Raw genomic sequence first — 21,087 nt, 5'->3', positions numbered from 1 at the left:
AGCAGGATCTGATTTCTCCAGGCCCAGGTGCTCAATTATGACACCATCACAATGTGTCAGGACCATGGGGCATGATCAAAGTCCACTTGGACCAGGTTTGGAGGATGGTCTTTGTCTCTTATTCCTCAATCTAGTCATATGTTTGCCTGAGGCAGCAGTTACACTACCCTTCAGCTCTGGCTGCCTGAGCCCTATTCTTCTGTGAAATGACTTTTTGAGGGATGGGTCATTGAGCATTATTCAGCCAGATGGTAATTTTAGCTTTGTAAATTCCTCCTCTTTGGGAAGTGCTGGTTTGGTCTTGGCTGTTCTGATTTAGAAAAACGTCATTCAGTATGGATTCTCTTTTATGCTTTCACAGCTGTCTACTTAGGGAGATGTTGTGCTTCCAAAATACTCCCCACCACACCAACTCACCTTCTGATGTGATTAAATATTCTTTTGTATTGGTTGTTCATGCTAACTGGAGAACTTCTTTATTTGTTTCTTTGTAACTTTTCTCCACCATTAGCTTCCCAACATTCATGTTGAAGGGAAAACATATCTGTAGCCTTAAACACTCTGAGCCAGCCTTTTTCAACCACTGTGCCTCCAGATGTCATTGGACCACAACTCCCATCAGCCTGAGCCAGCATTGCCAATGGTCAGGAAAGCTGGGAGTTGTGGTCCAACAACATCTGGAGGCACACTGGTTGGGAAAGGCTGCTCTAAGCCCTAACCAACCAGCCAAAGTTAAAACTTTTTGTATTAGTTTTCTCTTTGGGTTATTCCTTAATGCCTACTCTGTATCATTAGTTACCTGCTTTCTCCTAGATTACACATTTTAATCACTTGTGAATGTCAGATTTAGTGGCAAGATAGGCTTCCATAGCCTGACAGCAGTAGCTGAACAATACTCCAGCCTTTCAGAATACAGAAATTGGCTATCCCTTACGTAGATCATATGATTTATTTTTTTTAAAGAAGGGATAGGGGCAGTTTTTATATCCATCTCAGGAGTTTTAACAAATGTATGTGAAAGATCTAAAAGAGCCCTTAGAGAAAACATGATGCAACAAGAGATCTAGCAACATGGATCCTGAGGAACAACACAATCTGCAAGTCTTCCCAATGCAGATGAGAAGAAGCTGGAGCAAATCCAGGAAGTGAGAGGCATAACAGAAAAAACAGCAGTGACATTTTTCTTCTCTACCCGCCCATGTCCTAAGAGGCTGCAAGACTGAATCTGGTTTCCAGTCAGATCGCTTGCAAGGAGTGATAATTAGTAGCAGGAAAGAGGGTCAATGCAATAGTAGCTGGTTGACAAGGGTGGGGCTGGAGAAGAGAAATGCCATTCTGCTAGCCAGAGTTCTCATCACAATAAGCGAATGGACACCATATATACTAATAGTGGACTGAGCATGCTCAGCGGGGCATGGAATGCTGACTGGCTGTTGGGGAGAAGAAATGGAAAACTGAGGGATGGGGATTGAGTGGAAAATCCTGGAACAGAGCATGACTGGCTGGCTGGAACCCTGAATAAGAGGTCCCCCTCTTCATTATTAATATTATTATTTATGAAATTCCTATCCTACACTTCCTTCGAAAGAACCCCAGGGCAGCTTTTATCAAGTAGTAAAAGCAATACAATAAAAATAAAACATATTTAAAACTTTTTTAAAAAAAATAATCAGAACATCTAAAAATATTCCATCAGCTACTCATCATCATCAGAGATGAGCTGAAACGACACCTTGATTTTGGTGACCATTTTCAACAGTAACTGTCATGACTTCCTTTTTCAGTACTTTTTTGGGGGGACACCTTGTGAAATTGCTCGTATTTATTCCAACGACCTTCAAGTGACCTCGGTCTCATTTTCCAGAAAGTCAAATCTGACTGGCCAGGTATCATTGGGACTAAAACAACTAAAACGTGTAGCCCTAATAAAACTGGAACTAATAAAACTGCAGACGTTACTAGAGACCACTTTCATTTCCTTCAGGCTGTACACCCGCTGATCTGCACAAGTCGAACTGTGGGTTAGCATAAGGAAGGACAGAGAGAGCCCAGCAAACAGGCAATAAATCTGGAAATCAGTGTGTGCTTAGCATTCAACGGATGTTTGCCTTCCTCGGTAACTAACATTGTTTATCCAGCAACCATCTCTCCGCACAACGATATGAATTGGCTTGTTCCCTGCATCATCAATCAGTGAGGCAGAAAGAGACTGTTATAAACAGGCCTAAGGACCCCCTGCCATTTGTGCAGGGAAAACAAGAACAATTCTGTACAGAACACGTTTTGCATTTCTCCCCAAATTTGATCATGTCTTGGCAATGTGGGAGTAAACGTCTTGGGCCAGCTATGTTCTGCCTGTGCATAGGGTTGCCATGCGTCCTACTTCACAGAGGGCAATCCTCCGTTTGAAAGTGCTCTCTTTTTGAAGGGTTGTCTGGCTGCAGTCTAGTTTCAAGATAAAGAACCACAGGAGGGAGAGCAGAAGCCTTGAAGCTGCACCTCATAAGAACACAAGAGGAGCCCTGCTGGACCAGGCCAATGGCCCATCTAGTCCACCGTCCTATTCTCACACCAGTTGCCCATGGGAAACCTACAAGCACAACCTGAGCACAACAGCACTCTCCCTCCTGCAGTTTCTAGCAACTGGCATTCAGCAGGGCTGTGCACAGGATTTGGGCAAGGCCCAAGCCAAATTGGGCCCATTTGGACATTTTGGGGCCTTGGCCAAGTCGGATTCTGACAGCCACGGATGCTACGGGTTGAAGGCTCTAATCCAGAACATAGATTAGATATTGGTACATAGATCAGACTGCAAGTCTCACAAGTCTCTGGGTCCTTTCAAGGCACTACTAGCCTTGGCTACTCAAAAGAAGATGTTCTCGCAACATTTGATATGCCCCCAGAGGCCTCCTTATGTATGGGCAGAGCGGACACACTAGTTCCACAGGAACTGTTTCCCAGCTTGGGACTGGGCGAGCAAGCAGGGGTAGCTTGGCAAGGAGTATTCCAATCTCTCCTCAGGACCAAAACTCAGTAAGAGGCTGAGCTGTTCTCTCTCAGCTGCCATTTGCAATGTGTGGATAAGAATAACAGTCTACCTTACAGGGCTATTGTAAGATTCACTAAGTGAATGTATGGGAAGCGCTCTAAGCACTTGAAAATTCACAGTATAGATACTGAGCCCATCTTTTGGTAATATAAATCCTCATGTTGCCACCCTGGGCTCCTCCTGGGGGAAGGGCAGGATATAAATTTAATAAATAAAACAAAACAAATAAATAAATGTGCAGTCTGTGGCCTTCCATGGCCTGGTTCATAAATGAGGATTTCAAAGTCTTGCCTGAGAAATCGTCTTGTCATTTTTTTAAACACCATTGAAAACAACATCTCTGACGAGTGGCCCATTGTTTCTGCAGCCTTCCATTTGTTAATTAGTGGCAGCTAGGGCCAAGATCAGTGCTCCTTTGACACCGATACTGATTGGTCTTGTCAGGGGTTTTCTCAGCAATTTTCGTGCCTTTGGGTGTACTTAGGGTTGCCATATTCCAGTTCCACAAATCCGGGTAGGTTAATTTGCATATTATGCAAATTATTTCCATATTATGCAAATATTATGCAAATATTTGCATATTAATATTTGGATTGTCCAGTTGTTTTGTTTTTGTGCCTAGGAATTACCACCAAAAACTGGGGAAAGATGTGAGAAATCTTTTTTTTAAAAGCAACATTTTCAGCCTTAAATGCCTAGACTCTAGTTTCCAACACTATGGAGTATTTATTGATTGATTAAGAGAATTTATATCCTGCCCTTTTGCTGTTAAAAACAAAGCTCAGCACAGCTTACAAATATAATAAAAACAATAAAAATACACAATCAATATAAAAACATAATAAAAACACAAAATAGCAACAAACATAAAGTAAGTCACGGCAGCAGTACGATTAACCATTACATATACGATATATTTCAGAGATGTGGTGGGTGGAGAAAAACAAGCCAAAATGTTAGGAAAAGGAGTCTTTCACACCACATGCTCAGTTCTAAATACTGTTGCAGCAAGTTTTACAAGTTCCTCCAGTATTCCACTGGTGCAGGCACTCAGACATTCAAAGTATCTGCATGTTTCTTAGGTTTTATAAAAGCAGAGCTTTGCTTAACTCAAAATTTCTTCTCCCTTTGATAACCACATCTACACAGGTTCCACCTCCATACTCAAAATGAAACTGAGCCTGGAAGTGTACAACAACCCCACACATACCTTGCTAATTCGATTATCAATGCCAGGATGTCTGTCTTATCGACTACTCTCCTGCTCCCCCCCCCCACACACCGGGCATCATGAAAGACCCAGTCCTGGGCTCAGAAAGAAAATAAATATCTGGTCCTCTTCAAAGTATTGATAAGCCTCTTGTTTTAATTGAAATAATAATTATAAATTCTTGTTCTTATCATTAATGGGAGTTAATTATCTTGCATATGCTGCTGTTGCTTCTATGGCTGTAACGGAGTGAGGTTAAAGATAAGTGAAATGCAAATAGGAAAAAAAAATACAGAAGGCAGTAACACTTTCCTAAATGTAATACCATACCAACCACAACAAGATTCCTATGAGTAAGGCAAAAAACTAAACATCTCACAACCAGTCAAGATTCCTAACCAAAAACCAAAAATATGATAAATGAAGAAATATTTATATAAGCATGACTATCAAATATATTTATTATTTACACAAACTGTAAAGATATTTATAGTGCAATCCTAAATTTATTCATTCAGAAGCAAGTCCCAGCGTATTCAGTGGGGCTTACTCAAACAGGGACAGAAATGCAACCTCAAGTGATAAGCAACTTCATTCACACAACCCAAAATTCCGAATCATGCCACTTTACACTGTTTTGCAACTGTTTATACTTGTTTTTATGGTTATTGGATTTTAAATGGCTTTATTTCTTGTTGTGAGCTGCCTTGGTTTCCAACCCTACCTCACAGGGGTGTTGGAAAGACTCCATACACACACACGCACACACTGCAGATGTATAAATGCATACAGCCCATATAATAGTTTATTGTCAAACCAGTTGGTCATTGCAGAAAAATCAGTATTAGTTTTTAAAAAAATCAGTATTAGCTTCCTACAGAATAAAAACTGTAACACCTACGTAAGCCCTGCCTACTTGCTTTAAAATAGGACTGGGGGGGGGACAGAAAGAGAACACAAACACAATTCTTTTTTACATTCACTCCAAAGTCCCACTGATTTTCAGCACATTCATAATCATGTCTACTCAAAAGTAATTCCTGGTGAATTCAATAGGATTTACTCTGGACATATGGGATTAGCAATGCTTTTACCCCCACAAAAGCAAGTATTGGGAAGGTTTTCAAAACACTGCCCAGGATCTGACTCCTACACACAAGAGGGGGGAAAACTGAAATGTATATACTTACCCAATTTATGAGATTTTCAGATAAACAAGGGGCAAAACCACCATTTTGTTTTCTAGACCTGCCTCAGGTCAATGAAACTGAAACACAATCCCTGATTGGCTGCAATCCTGAACGGGCGGGGTTAAAGCTACGAAGTGGTATACAGTAGTTTAAAAAAAATGTAACGGGGGGTGCCTGACGTTTTTATATATATCTCGAGAACCGCACCACCTAGAAACTTACTTTTTTTTAAAATGAAAGCTGAGAATCCGGGCCACCTAAGGGGCTAGCTGGGCGCTGGGTGGCATGCTTAGAATCCGGGTAAAACCCGGCTATCCGGGCAATATGGAAACCCTAGGTATACTCCAGCAAAGGTGGGAGTGATCAAGGATTTTATGTGCAGTTTCTTAAAAATCAAAACTTCTCCCAGATTAGAGCATGGCTTCATGCTAACCTTTCTATGGATGGTAATGTCTTGATTGAACATGCCCCATACGTTGAGGGTCTTGCTGTCTTTCTGAACCAGCATCTTATCTTTAATGTAGGCTGAACTTCAACATGAAGTAAACAGTGAAAGCATTTGGATTTCTCTACCTTGCAGGCCTACTAATCTCTCCTTGTTGACATCACAGACACTGTGTGTGTGCAGACCAGGCATGCATATTGTGGGTCTTCTGGGAGGAGGGGCTGCACTTATGTTGGGTCCCTGCCAAGGGAAGACAGGCCCCTCTGCATTTGCCCCACCGCAATAGCGCCCAAAACGACAACCGTTATTTCACATATCTGGGGGGGAAAGGGAAAAGGTGCACTCAGGCAAAGCTCTGCAGATGGTGCTAAGCCAGGGGTGGGAAACCTCAGGCCCGAGGGCCATTTGTGGCCCTCCAGGCCCCTCTGTCTGGCCCTCAGAATTCTCTCCAGGCCACATACACTCTCCCCAGGGCACACCCTTGCTGACCCTGGTTTACATCGTCCTTGAGTGGTTTTGCCTGGCTAGAATGCGTCTTTGAATTCTGAGAATGACTCTTGCATGTCTGGCTGGAGGACAGAGAAGGGTGTGTGAGTGTGCGTAGAAACTAGCCTACTGTACAAAGGTAACATTTGTAGTCATTGCTCTACCCACTTTGGCCTCTGCCACCTCCTACCACTGGCATGTGACCTTTGGATGCTTGCTCTCGATCTGAAAAGCCTTCATCTTTCAACAAGCCTTTTCAGTAGAAATCTTTTACAGTCTGCATATGTATTGGAACAGTTCTGAGCTGTTTCCATTCTTTTGTGTATTTGCCGCTCTGGGCTCCTTTGGGAGGAAGGTATGTGTGTATGAAGACCCTCCGTGGCGCAGAGTGGTAAGCGGCGGTAACGCAGCCGAAGCTCTGCTCACGGCGGAGTTCGATTCCAACGGAAGGAGGAAGTCGAATCTCCGGTAAAAGGGGTCGAGGTCCACTCAGCCTTCCATCCATCCGTGGTTGGTAAAATGAGTACCCGGCATATGCTGGGGGGTAAAGAAAGGCCGGGGAAGGAACTGGCAATCCCACCCCATATATATGGTCTGCCTAGTAAACGTTGCAAGACATCACCCTAAGAATCGGAAACGACTCGCACTATAAGTGCGGGGACACCTTTACCTTTACCTTTATGTATGTATGAATATCAAATGCAAAGATGTATCCCTGAACACTAAAGTCAGGGTCATTCAGGTATTCCTGATCTCTGTGTATGGATGTGAAAGTTGGACAGTGAAAAAAAGAAGATAAGAGATAAATCAACTCATTTGAAATGTGGTAATGGAGGAGAGCTTTGCGCATACCATGGACTGTGAAAAAAAAAATGGGTCTCAGAAAAAATTAAACCAGAACTGTCATTAGAAGCTAAAATGATGAAACTGAGGTTATCATATTTTGGACATATAATGAGAAGACGTGATTCGCTAGGAAAGACAGTAATGCTGGGAAAACCAGAAGGGAGTAGAAAAAGAGGAAGGCCAAACAAGAGATGGATTGATTCCATAAAGGAAGCCACAGATCTGAATTTACAAGATCTGAACAGAGTGGTTCATGACAGATGCTCTTGGAGGTCATTGATTCATAGGGTCGCCATAAGTTGTAGTCGACTTGAAGGCACATAACAACAAGTATGAATAAATAAATAAATAAGGTCCCCACCTCCTGCCCTTGATGACCTCAAAATGTCCAGAGCAGAGTAAGGTTTTGCCACTCCAGTCTTACTGGTTGGAGCTGTTTACTTGGCCCCATATAAGTCCATGAGGCCTACTGAGAACTAAGCCTACCTACACCGGCATAGTCCCACCCCAGGCTCCATGTTTTGATCACACTAGAACGTGACAGAAACCAGGAACTGTCTCTGCTGGTGGCAATGTCAACAAGTGAAGATATTTGGAAACCAATTCCAGTAGCGATACATAAAATCCCACCTTTTGATCCTAAGGTATTGTTGTCAACATTTTTCAAAGGATTGGGTGACTAAGGATAAAGAGGCGCTTCTCTTTTATATGACTGGAAACCAGAATAGTTTACACAAAGTACTGGGAAATGAATCAGATGCCAAGACTCAGAGGATAGTACATTTAAGTATAGGATATAGCAAATTAACATGGGCTATTCAAGCTTATCTGGAAAGGTGAACTCATCAGTTTGAACAAGATTGGAAATGGTTTGAGTGACAAGGAAATCTCTACTATCAGTCATCCATTTATGCTTATATAAGCAGATTCCCTAAAACAAATTGGATATATTCATACTAAGAAAAAATAATGTAGGTATTGAATGGATTGTTTAGATAAAAGATTGTGAGGCAGGGATTTTTTTAAATATTTGTAATAATGAGTTATTTTGGTGGGTAGTCGTGAGATGCTGAGGTATGGAGATTTATAATAAATATACTCGTGTAGTTTTAAATTTAAAAAAAAATCAAAAGGAGTCAGAAACTGTCTTTCGTATACACAGAAAATACATCTTTGCAGCATGTATAGGCCCGCTTTGTAAGAAATCAAGTTCTTAGGGTAGCTTACAACCTAAAATCAACCAAGCTAGAAATCTAAGAACTGGAACAATAACATATGACACAGGAGAAAACTGATTAAGGTTGTCAAATGGCTTTCTTTTACATACACTCCGTGTTTGGTTTATTGGGTTTTTTTGTATTATACTCCATGAAAAATAAAATATAATTTCAAAAAAGAGAAGAAGCAGAGAATGAAAAGTGGGGGGAAAACAGATTGAGGGTGAAATCCTAATGTGGTCTGAAGGACCCTTGTGTGAAGAATAGGTCCTGCTCCACTGCCAGAGCAGGATAGCAGTGATGGGGGGAGAGCATTCATGATGACGGAGGCCCCTGTTATACCTGCAGAAAGCTGCATGCTGGCAATTGGGGGAGGGGAATGGGGTGTTTACATGACATGTTAGAACAGTAGAGGAGCTGCAGAATCCTAAACCCCCTCATTCTCTTGATCCCCATCTCTAAAGAGCCCTCAACTATGCCAGCCTTGGAGCTGGCCTCAACAGGAGGGGGACGGAAGAATGAAAAGATAAGTAGCAAAACGAAAATAGCAACCCCTTCCCCCAACCCCATCCTAATCACAGCTAACTGGCAAAGCTTTCCACTATAGGATCTCCCACCATTGCCATAGGATTGCTTTGTTAACATTTAAAACAAATTTTAAAGGCCTAGAAAAATCAAAAGGTGTTTTTCTGGTGCTGAAAGAACGACAAAGTAGGTGCCAGGTGAGCCTTTCTGGGGAGGGCATTCCATTGAAAATCCTTCTTCACAGTAGTCAGCTGACACGTCTCAAACGGTGAGTGCACCCAAAGAAGGGCTTCAGAAGAAGACCTCAAGGTCTGGGGTAAGTACTTGTGGGAAGAGGCAATATCAATGTCTGCTATTGCCTCTCCCCTTGAGATCATCTCTAGTGTATGTAGCTTCCATTTCTTTTCAAATATCATTGGAACAAGATTTATACAATCTGAAAAAGACAACCTACATCATGCAATTCTGGAACTCATTTTTTAAATGGATTTTCTTTCTTCTTGATAAAGAATGAATTTGGAATAGAAGTATGGGGAAACTTTACCAAAAAAAGTGAACTCTTGTCTTGTTTAATGAAGGGGAAAACATACCAGTGTGTCTAAATGTTTAAAGAACTTAGATAAGAACCCTTATTCACCAAAATATGGATAACCCCTGCCAAGAAGCTAATATTTCAATCAGTCTTCTTTAATAAAGATATTCAAAAAACACAGCAGGTTGTTCATCCAAAAGCTTCTGCCGACATTTTCAAGTGATTACTTGCTATAAATGTATTACATTCCAGGAGAACCCTGATGGGAAATGCTAAACATGTAAGAATTTCTGAAGACTCCTGTTAGCACCCGGAGTAGCAGAGTCTCAGGTTTTCCATTGCAAACCATGTTTTCCAAGAGACCTCTGCCATTTAAAACAATATTTCATATGATGGAGTTGGTCTAAAGCCAAAGGTACGACAGTCTTATCCAATACTGCTTTAAATCAGAACTTTTTTTTTTTATAAAGTAAGGGTTTCTTTGGTCAATGATTCAAAATTTCAAAGCTAAAAATAAAGCTAAAAATAAAAAGGAATTCTGAATTGTGAAAGTCAAGAGTAACTCTTTCGAGAAAACAGTCCATTATCTTTATGTGTGACCAGGGCTAGCACCAGAGGGTGGCCAGGTTGGGCCCTGACCGAGGATCCCTGCGGTCCAGAGGGGCCCCTGAAGGGGCCCTCCTTTGGGTGAGAGTGTGGAGCTCCCATTCTGTGATCTGCGCACTCCACCTACATTCAGTGTGAAAGCCGTGCATGCTGTGTGCACATGCCTGCCATCACCCAAGATAGCAGCTGGGGCTTTCCTAAGGGCTTGATGCCCCTGCTGCCATCTTGGTTGATGGCAGGCATGCACAATACCTGCACACATCATTCACACGACACAAGAGGTAGGTGAGGCCAGCGGCGTCACTAGTGGGAGTGCGGGGGTGTGTGGACCTCCAGTGCGTGCCCTCCCAGGGGCATGGATGAGGTGGCTGGGCTCGCGTGCATGCACGCTCGTGTGCACTCAAGGCCAGCCATCCCATCCATGCCCCTGGGAGGGTGCGCGCTGGATGGGCACCCAGCTGGAGAAGGTCTGGGAACGCCGGCGCGCCTCCCTCATCCCGCTGATGCTGCTCCCGGTCTCGCCCACCTGCTCACCTCCGAGGAGTTGGAGCAGCCTTGCCGGGCAATGGCGTGGGGCGGGGTTGCTCTGGGTGTCACCCCCCTCATGGTGACACCTGGGTGCGGGCTGCATCCTCTGCACCCCGGTAGTGACGCCCCTGGGTGAGGCACGCAGGTGGGCTTATTAGCCCCCATGCCGTCTGTATGGGGGGATGCTTGGCTACAGCACCATGGGCCCAGGGCAGGCAGGAGTCCAAGAGCCCAGTCATGCCTGGTGCCGGCCCTGTGTGTGACTCCCAATTAAGACTGCCAACCAACCACATTCCCTCCAAGTGTGGTTGCACCATTAATTTGTATAACATCATTATGATACTGGCAGTTTTATTTTCAATTTCTTTCCTAATGATCCAACTTTTTTCAGTGTTGCTGCATATTTGGTTGATATATTCATTGAGCTATCCACTATCACCTCAAGATCTCTTTCCTGGTCAGTCACCACTACTTCACACCCCATTAGTTAGGATTTTTTGCCCCACTGTCCAACATTTTATACTTACTTACAGTGAATCACATTTGCCATTTGAAAGCCCATCCAGCCAGTTGGACAGATCCTTTCGGAGTTCCTTGCAATCCCTTTTTGTTTTTGCCACCCCGAACAATTTGATGTCATCATCTAATTTGGTCATCTCACTGCTCACCCCTAATGTCAGTCCCAATACAGATACTTGGTGAAAATTGCTTCTTACATCCCTCCATTGTGAGAACAGTCCATTTACTCCTGCTCTCTGGTTCTTGTTCTTTAACCACTTCCTGACCCATAAGACCTCTCCTCTTATTCCATGATTGTTAAGCTTACTCAGGAGTTATTGACAAGGGATTTTATCAACAGCTTTTTGAAAATCCATGTACACTGTGCCCCCATCCACATACTTACTGACACTTTCAACAATCTCTAAAGGGTCAGACAGGACTTACTCTTGCAGAAGTTATGCTGATACTTCTTCAGCAGGAGCAGCTGTTGTGGTGAGGCAAGCCGCAGAGCCACCCTCCCCAAACCAGCATCACTATAGCTTACCTGGACAGGGCTGAGGCAGCGCAGGGCAGCATCAAGGTCAGAGCCACACAGACACACCTGCAGGAGTGCCAGATTGGCTCCGCTAGTGTGTCTCTGCAATCCTGACCTCACTGCCACCCTGACCTCATTGCCATCCTGCCCCAGTCCATCCTGTCCAGATAAGCTGGTGTCGGGAGGCAGTTCCACCCACTGCCTGTTCTTCAGCAAGGCTTGTTCCTTTATATCAGCCTTTCCCAACCAGTGTGCCTCCAGATGTTGTTGGACCACAACTCCCATCTTTCCTGACCATTGGCAATGCTGGCTGAGGCTGATGGGAGTTGTGGTTCAACAACATCTGGAGGCACACTGGTTGGGAAAGGCTGCTCTATGTGCTTGGTAATCTTCTCTTTTAATAATGCTTCCCACAAGTTTTTTTCCAGAACAGATGTTAAGCTAACCAACCTGTAATTTCCCAGATCCCCAGGATCCCTGGTGCTACATTAGCCACTTTCCAGTCCTTGATCTTAGCGGCACTGCATATTGTTGTTAGAATATCAGGACCTTCACATTTGAGTTCTTTAAGAACTCTTTCAAGTGGATGCCATCAGGGCTTGGTGATTTGTTCAATTTTTGGTTTTTAGTGAGGCCTAGAACTTTATCTCTTGTCACTATTATTTCCCTCAGTCCCCCAGACTCCCTTCCTGAGTAAGTTGTTCTAGCACAGGGATCTGACTTACATCTGCTGTGAAGACAAATGCAAAGACTCCATTCAGCTTATATGCAATTTCCTTTTCTTCCTTTAACACACCTTTGACTCCCTTGGCGTCTAACAGTCCAACCATCTCTTTAGCCAGTTTCCTGTTTCGAATGTATATTTAAGCATAGTTGGTCTTAATGTTTGGGAGCATGTGACACTGCCAAAAGGTGCTGATTTGCATTTTGAAGTCTTATTAAAAATGTCCTTATCTGGATATCTGTTTCTAGTTAGAGAAGTTCAGATAACTGGGGCTTAAAAAGTGACACTGCTACTGCTCCAATAAGGCTCTGCTAATTTGTATTAGATGCTTTTTTTAACTGTCAGAAGGACATATTCTGAAACTTCATGGAACCACTAGGCAGGACTTCCAGAATCTTTGCCCTTCCTTCACATTCACTTAAGAGAATGTTGGATTCTGCTTTAGACTTACTGGCATCTCTGGATTGTTTTGAATTTGGCAAGCATCAAACACTAACTCTCATAAGCTGTCAACTGGTAAGTACTTAATACCAACATATGTCATGTATCAAATGGTGACAGATACTTAACCCCATTCTGTGTCAGCTAACCATTTTTATTGAATGTCAGCTATCAAATACCCTCAGCTACTAAAAAGAATGGCATGTCTGCTAAAAAACCACTGTGAACTATCAAGTGTTAAATATTTAATGTTGAAACCAAATGCAGATACCAAATATTTGGTGAATCTTTGGGTATTTATAGACTATCGGGAGAATATTTGCTCATCAAAATTTTCACAGAAGAACTTCTGAAGCAAATTTGCTTCAGCTGTGTCATCACTTCCTATAGTATTGTATGGAGGAACAGTTCCTGTTTCATTGGAATCACACGGATCATTGATACTTGGTAGCAAAGCCAAACTCTTGTTGAACTGAGAGGTTAGGAAGGCCACTAGCAGTGAAAATACTTTAAAAAACTGTAATGGAGCATCTTTCTAAGACTTGTGTACAGTTCAGAGTGAGAACCACCAGTCGGAAACGAGGGTGCAATCAATTCTTGTTTTATTAAAGTAATGGATACATCAAAGGCTGTGTGCCTCATAGAAACCCCTGTGCTAACTCACTACAATCCCAAACTGCACTCTAGACATGCTCTGCAACTTGTGAAGAAAGTTGACTCAGCACCCACTTCCGAGCGCGGTAGCCTCAAATAGGAGAGGTCTTGGGGCGTAACCTCTCACTCCGTCGCACACACACTTCCTTCTGCTCGGTCCGCTTCTCCCGACGTCGTGAGAGCGGTGAGGGGAGGGCGAGCCACTGAAGGCTCATCGGAAAGCACAGGTACCTGATCGGCAGGTGGGAGAACAGAGGGCGGGGAAGCGTTGGGCGTTTCTAAGATACTGCTTGGTGAAGGCGGAGTGTCTGCTCTCTCAGGAGCATCCCCCCACAGTCCAGTGGGAGTGCTGGGGGGCTGAGCACTGTCCCATTGAGGGGCAGGACCAGCTGTGGGAACGGGCGGGGCGGGCGACTCGCTCTCTTCCCCAAGGTCGGGGTTAGACTCAACAACAGCTGGATCGTCCGTACTCCCTAACGGCTGAGGCTTCTGAAACTCATGCCTTCCCCCTCCCTCCTCGGGAAGGACGCTGGGTCCGTCACCCCTGGGCTCAACAACTTGTGGAAGACTTTGACAGCTGCTGAGCTCTAATACATCTTGATCCAGCCAAGCACCATGTCTGCTCACAATCTCACAAAGCATTACAATCAAGCAAATAACTACTTATACCCTAGAAATGATGTACTATGCAGGATTAAAACCCGCTTTTATCAACTGAACCTATAATGACAGGAGATCTAATCTTGAGCCCAGTTATATTCAAGATAAATAAGAGTCTCAAATTATTGCCTGTATACAATGCAGAACAGTACATCATAAGGTTAAGTGCTGCAAGGACTGGGACCCCTGCCTGACCCTGAATCCAGAAAGAGGCTGCAGTCAATCTTGTAGCCTCTTGCATCAGCTTCTAGCTGGGTCAGGTGGCATAAAAGCCTGGCTGCCCTTAGGCAGTGGGTCTGCTGCCAGCGGGGTTCCCACCAAGGGGGCAACACCACAGGGGATCATCCCTTGGTGAGCCTCTTAGGGAGTCCTGAGGGCGAGGGTGCTATCCCCTTCTATTTAAATAAAAACAATCTAGAGGAGATTGGTAGTGGGGAGGGCATAAGCCGCATGTGTAGTTCCTGTGCAGGCTGGGAGCCTGTGCAGTGACCTGAATGATAGGAGAGAGTTGCCAGATGCCTTCAGAGTGAGAGTATGCAACTGACAGAAGACTGGCCCTCCCTACATGTAAGATGGGGGGGGAGTAGATGTGACCTGTATGAAAGATATTTAGTGGGTCTGACTGTTCCCAATTCTCTCATAGGCCTATGGGGATAACTGGTTCAGGTAGGTTTTGTTGGTGGGCTCGTGTCCATAACAGGTGTTTAGGAGGAGTCTTAGTAAGGAGAGACGTGGGTGATGCCACCCCAATTTCAGCAATCATGGGTAGAGGGAGGTATAGCCACGGAAAGGTGGTGAGCTACCATGGAAGATGAAGGTAAGGCTCTCTACACCTTGTTCCTCGCTCCCACTCTTCCCATGGATGGGTTCCTGGTTGCTCATCGTACTCCCGGCACGGTCACCCATGGCAGAAAGGTCAAGGGAGAGGAACCAGACAAAGATCGATCCAAGAATGTCCTCAAAGGCAGAACAGGCGGAGGATAACAATGTGTACGTTACAGTGGCTGTGAAGGTGGATGAAGGCTGCAGCAGATAAAAGACTTCCAATCATCGTGGTATCCATGCCATTGGATCAAAGTCTTTTTCTGTCAAGATTGTGTGTTGATTGTTGTGAGCCGATCTCCCCACATAAAACAAATTCACACACAGGTGTCTTTCAACCAAACCAAACCAAACCAAAAGTCCCATGGCGATCGGCAAATGGCAACGTGGGCAGGACTGTGAAATCCGGAAGCCCTAGTCATGGACCAGCACATGGGCAGTGGATACAGACTCAGTCATCCTGGCTCAAGGACTGAGGCAGTTGAGTAGTTTGGCAGCTGCATCCACGACTGAGCAGTCCTATTCAGGATCCACTCTGCTCACCCTGTATGGGGAGGGGGCTAGAAAAGGTGCCCTAAACAAAGTCTGCCTCATCTGTCTCCCTGACTGGATTACCACGTCCAGTGGGGTCACTACTTAGCGGTCGCAAAAGACAATTGAATTTTGGATCATGGAATATACGGACATTGCTGGACAATACAGATAGTGAACATCCTGAACGCAAGACTGCCATCATTGCGAGGGAGTTGAGACGTTTTAATATTGACACAGCAGCACTCCAAGAAACTCGAAGAGCAGGAGAGGGACAATTGAAGGAAGAAAAAGGAGATTACACCTTCTTCTGGAAAGGACTGCCTGAACAAGAACGACGAATACATGGAGTAGGCTTTGCTATTAAAAATGATCTTGTGAAGCTCTTGTCAGAAGTTCCTACTGGCATTAATGAACGACTCTCAACTCTCTGGTTAAAACTTGCGAAAAGACAGCAGGCAACTATTCTAAGTGCTTATGCACCAACATTAGATGCTGATGAAGACATCAAGGAAAAATTTCATAACCAGCTGGACACCATCTTATCAGAGATACCTAAGGAGGATAAAATTATCCACTTGGGTGATTTCAATGCAAGAGTTGGGCGTGATTTTGATTTATGGCCAGAAACCATTGGGAAAGAAGGAGTTGGCAATAGCAACCTGAATGGAATTCTACTTCTGACTAAATGTGCAGAGCATAATCTTGTTATTACAAACACACTCTTTCGCCAGAAAAATAAATTTAAAACATCATGGAAGCACCCTCGGTCAAACCACTGGCATCTCCTGGATGACGTAATTGTCCATGCTAGAGATCATTGTGATGTACTCCTCACCAGGACCATGATGAGTGCCGATGAGTGCTGGACAGATCACCGATTAATTTGATCCACTATGGCCATTTATATTGTCCCTCAACATAGGCTCCAAGGAAGAAAACCAAGGCGTAAAATGAACATCCACGCCCTTCAAGATCCTATTAAGCAAGCTTGCTTTCAAACAACTCTCAAGAAACATCTACCAACGGAACTCCCTGAAAATGTTGAGGAACACTGGATTAAACTGAAGACATCCATTATTGCAGCATGGGAACAAACTGTTGAGTGCCAAACTAAGAAACATCAGGATTGGTTTGATGAGAATGATAGCGAGATTGAACATATCATCAACAAGAAAAGGAAAGCCTTCCAGATATGACAGAAAGACATTAACTGTGCTGCTAAGAAAAAAATCTATGCCAGTACAAAGGCTGAGGTACAAAGAAGAACTAGAGAACTTAAGAACACCTGGTGGAGAAAGAAAGCTCAAGAAATCCAGCACTTTGCAGATGCTCACGATGCACGGGGCTTTTTTAATGCCACAAAGGCCACCTATTGACCAACAAATTATGGTATAAATCCCTTATGTTCAATGGATGGTAGCAAACTTCTTAAGGATAAAGAGTCTATTGCACTGTGCTGGAAAAAGCATTACCACAACCTCCTTAATCGTAACTCTGTTGTGGCTGGTGAGGTCTTCTCTCAATTCCACAACAACAAACTAGAGACGAGCTTGCAGTATCTCCTAATTTGGATGAAGTCAGTAAACCCATCAATCAAATGAAGAACAACAAAGCTAGTGGACCTGATGGGATTCCCGCTGAAGTCTTTAAAGAAGGTGGGCCTGAACTTACGCAACAACTTCATAAGCTCATCAAAAAAATCTGGATGAGGGAGGAGATCCTGGAAGACTTTAGGGATGTAATAATTATCACCCTTTTTAGGAAAGGTGATAGAACAGATTGTGAGAACTATCGAGGTATCTCCCTTCTTGCTACCGCAAGTAAAATCCTTGCAAGGATCCTCGCAGATTGCCTCCTACCAATCTCAGAGGATGTCCTCCCCGAATCTCAAAATGGTTTCCGCCCTTCCAGGGGGACAGTGGACATGAGCTTCAAGAAAAATGCCAGGAGCAGAATCGAGCTTTATATATGGCATTTATTGATCTGACTAAGGCCTTTGATACCGTGAATAGAACCGCTCTCTGGACCATCCTTCTGAAAACTGGATGCCCTGATAAATTTGTGAATATTTTGCAACTCCTTCATGACAACAACAATTTTGGATAACAATGGCTTTCAGAGCGATCCATTCAGAGTCGGATCAGGCATAAAACAGGGATGTGTCATTGTTCCTACCTTATTTGCTATCATTGCTATGATTCTACACGTTATTGAGGGGAAACTTCCTACTGGTGTGGAAATCATATATCAAACAGATGGAAAGCTTTTTAATCTCAGTAGGCTGAAAGCAAAAAGTAAGATAATGTCAACCTCTGTCATAGAACTTCAATATGCCGATGATAATGTAGTCTCCGCACATTCAGAGAAAGATCAAACTATCCTAAATGTCCTCGCAGAAGCATATGGAAAGCTTGGGCTCTCACTTAATATTAAAAAAACAAAAGTGCTTCATCAACAGGTACGAACTAGTCCCTCTGTAGCACCATCAATCCAGCTTAATGGTGTGACGCTGGAGAACGTTGATCACTTCCCCTATCTCAGCAGCCATCTCTCTGTAAAAGGTGACATCGATGCTGAAATTCAACATCGTCTGAGCTCTGCGAGTGCTGCATTCTCCCGAATGAAGCACAGAGTGTTTGAGGACTGGGATATTCACAGGGAGACCAAAATGCTTATTTACAAAGACATTGTACTACCGACCTTACTGTACGCCTGTGAAACATGGACCCTCTATAAATGTCACTCCCAACTTCTTGAAAGAGTCCACCAACGCTGCCTCCGGAAAATTCTGCAAATTACTTAGGAAGACAGATGGACTAATGTTAGCGTTTTGCAAGAAGCAAAGACTACCAGTGTTGAAACAACGATCCTTCAACATCAACTTTGCTGGACTGGTCATGTTGTTCTTGATCCCCAAGAGTTGAATAACTTCCGCCCAGTCTCTAATTTACCATTCTTGGGCAAGGTGATTGAGCGAGTGGTGGCCAAACAGTTACAGACGCACTTGGATGAAGCAGATTATCTCGATCCATTCCAGTCGGGCTTCAGGACTGGACATGGAACTGAAACAGCCTTGGTCGCCCTGGTGGATGATATGAGGAGGGTGTTGGATAGGGGAGAATATACATTCCTCATCCTCCTGGATCTCTCAGCGGCTTTTGATACCATTGACCACGGTATCCTCTTGGATTGCCTGGGGGGAATGGGAATAGGGGGCACTGTTTTACGGTGGTTCCGTTCCTATCTCTCAGACAGGCATCAATGGGTAGCATTGGGGGACGAGGTTTTAGACCCTTGGCCTCTCAATTGTGGAGTGCCACAGGGTTCTATCCTCTCCCCCATGCTATTTAACATCTATGTAAAGCCACTGGGGGCCATCATCAGGAGATTTGGGTTGCAGTGCCACCAATATGCGGATGACACTCAGCTCTATCTCTCGTGTAAGTCCTCACCAGAGTTGGCTGTGGATACCATTTCCAAGTGCCTGAGGTCAGTAAGTGAATGGATGGGAGGAAATAGGCTGAAACTGAACCCCGACAAGACCGAGGTACTGCTCGTGGGTGATAAGAGAAGGTTAGGAGATATAGACCTGGTGTTTAATGGGGTAAGATTGCCCCTGAAGGACCAGGTCCGCAGCCTCAGGGTCATTCTGGACTCCCAGCTGTCCATGGAGGCTCAGGTTTTGGCAGTGAGCCGGGCAGCTTGGTATCAATTGCATCTAATACAGAGGTTGCGACCCTACCTTCCTGTCCATCTGCTCCCACGGGTGGTACAGGCCCTGGTCTCCTCTCGCTTAGACTACTGTTATGCGCTCTACGTTGGGTTACCCTTGAAAATGGTCCGGAAATTACAGCTGGTACAGAATGCGGTGGCACGTTTGATTAAGAACAGCCGTCGCCGTGATCATATCACTCCGGTGTTAGGAGAACTACACTGGCTACCAGTTGTTTACCGGGCCCAATTCAAGGTGTTGGTGTTAACCTTTAAAGCCCTATATGGTTTCGGCCCAGTTTATCTGAAGGAGCGCCTACAGCATCACCAAGTACGCCGCCTGACGAGATCAGCCACACAAGACCTCCTCTCGGTCCCACCAGTTAAAACAGCTAGACTGGTGCGGACCAGAGAGAGGGCTTTTTCGATTGTGGCTCCCACCCTCTGGAATTCCCTGCCATATGATCTTCGCCATGCCCCCTCCCTGGTAGGTTTCCGCCGAGCCTTAAAGACCTGGCTATTCAGGCAGGCCTACAGGATTTCCGGGGATTAGTTTTATCTTGTTATAGTTGGATGGCTTTTTAGATTATTTATTGACTAAAGTTGGTTATATGTTGTATTCATTCTATTTATGTACGTCGCCTAGAGTGGCCGTTGACTCGGCCAGATAGGCGACTCAGAAATAAAATTTATTATTATTATTATAATTATTATTAAATGCCTGATCACCATCTTCCAAAGCAGCTACTTTACTCCCAACTTAAGGATGGAAAACGGAATATCGGTGGACAGCAAAAGAGGTTTAAAGATGTTCTTAAAGCAAATCTTAAAAAATGTAACATGAACATGGAGAACTGGGAAGTCTTGGCCCATGAACGTCTCAAATGGAGGTCGGCTATTATCAAAGGTGTTATGGACTGCAAAGAAGCACGAATACAGGGCAAACGGGACAAACGAGCTAAACAGAAGGCACATCAAACAAATCCTCATCACAACCATCTTCCATCTGGAAACCTATGTCCTCACTGTGGGAAGCTGTGTGGATCCAGAATTGGCCTCCACAGTCACTTACGGACCCACTGTTAAAGACCTTATCTTGGAAGACAATCTTACTCAGCCACGAGTGATCACCAATGAATCTAGAGATAGGGGGGTGGATGTCACCTCATTGTCATGGACAGACCACTTGCTGGGGAAGTTTAGACTTACGGTTCCAATCCTCCCCTGCAGGGGTGGTGGGCAGATTCAGATGGTCCACCCGCGGAGACTAATAGAATCCACTGGATTCCTGAATGCCCTGGGGGAGTTCCCAGCAGAAAGAACAGGTGACCCTGTTGAAGCCCCTGTCATGCTTTGGAACAACAAGACACATCAGGTTCTTAACATGGTTGCCCCTGAGTGCCCTCTTTGGCATTGTGGAGCCTGGTTTGCACCTTGATACACCAGTGAACTAAGGGCAATGAAACAGGCTGGATGATGGCTGAAGCACAATTGGCGAAAGACATGCTGTGATCAGGCACGAGTAAAACATCATAACCATGCCCACTGTGTGGCGTTGAGGGCAGTGAAGAAGGCCCACTTCTTGCCACCATTGCATCCTCAAGTAGCCATCCAGTGGAGCTTTTCCATATTGTCAGGGGTCTGTTGACATCAACTCCAGGAAATGGAGTTTTAGACCCTTTGGAGGCCCACTGCAAATTGTTTGCAAGGCATTTTGTGGGTAAAGTTGCTCGCCTCCATAGCAATCTTGATGCCCCATCCACATTTACTGTAGTCCCCAATGAAGTGTCCAGTGCAACGTCTGCTGCAACTTCTTGGGATCAGTTTCAGTTGATGCAGCCTGACAACATGGACAAGGTGCTTGCGATGAT

At 44.4% G+C, this 21,087-nt stretch overlaps 1 protein-coding gene across 1 annotated transcript in view; it reads right to left on the bottom strand.

Moving 5' to 3' along the window:
* The window catches only part of CPLX1 (complexin 1), a 187,875-nt gene that overhangs the window by 128,259 nt on the left and 38,529 nt on the right, over positions 1 to 21,087 (bottom strand). The gene's annotated exons all lie outside the window — the stretch shown is intronic.

Source organism: Rhineura floridana, chromosome 1, assembly GCF_030035675.1.
Source record: "Rhineura floridana isolate rRhiFlo1 chromosome 1, rRhiFlo1.hap2, whole genome shotgun sequence".
Classification (NCBI taxonomy): Eukaryota; Metazoa; Chordata; class Lepidosauria; order Squamata; family Rhineuridae; genus Rhineura; species Rhineura floridana.
The sequence above is the reverse complement of the archived record's forward strand: the minus strand, read 5'-3'. Positions and strand labels throughout refer to the sequence as shown.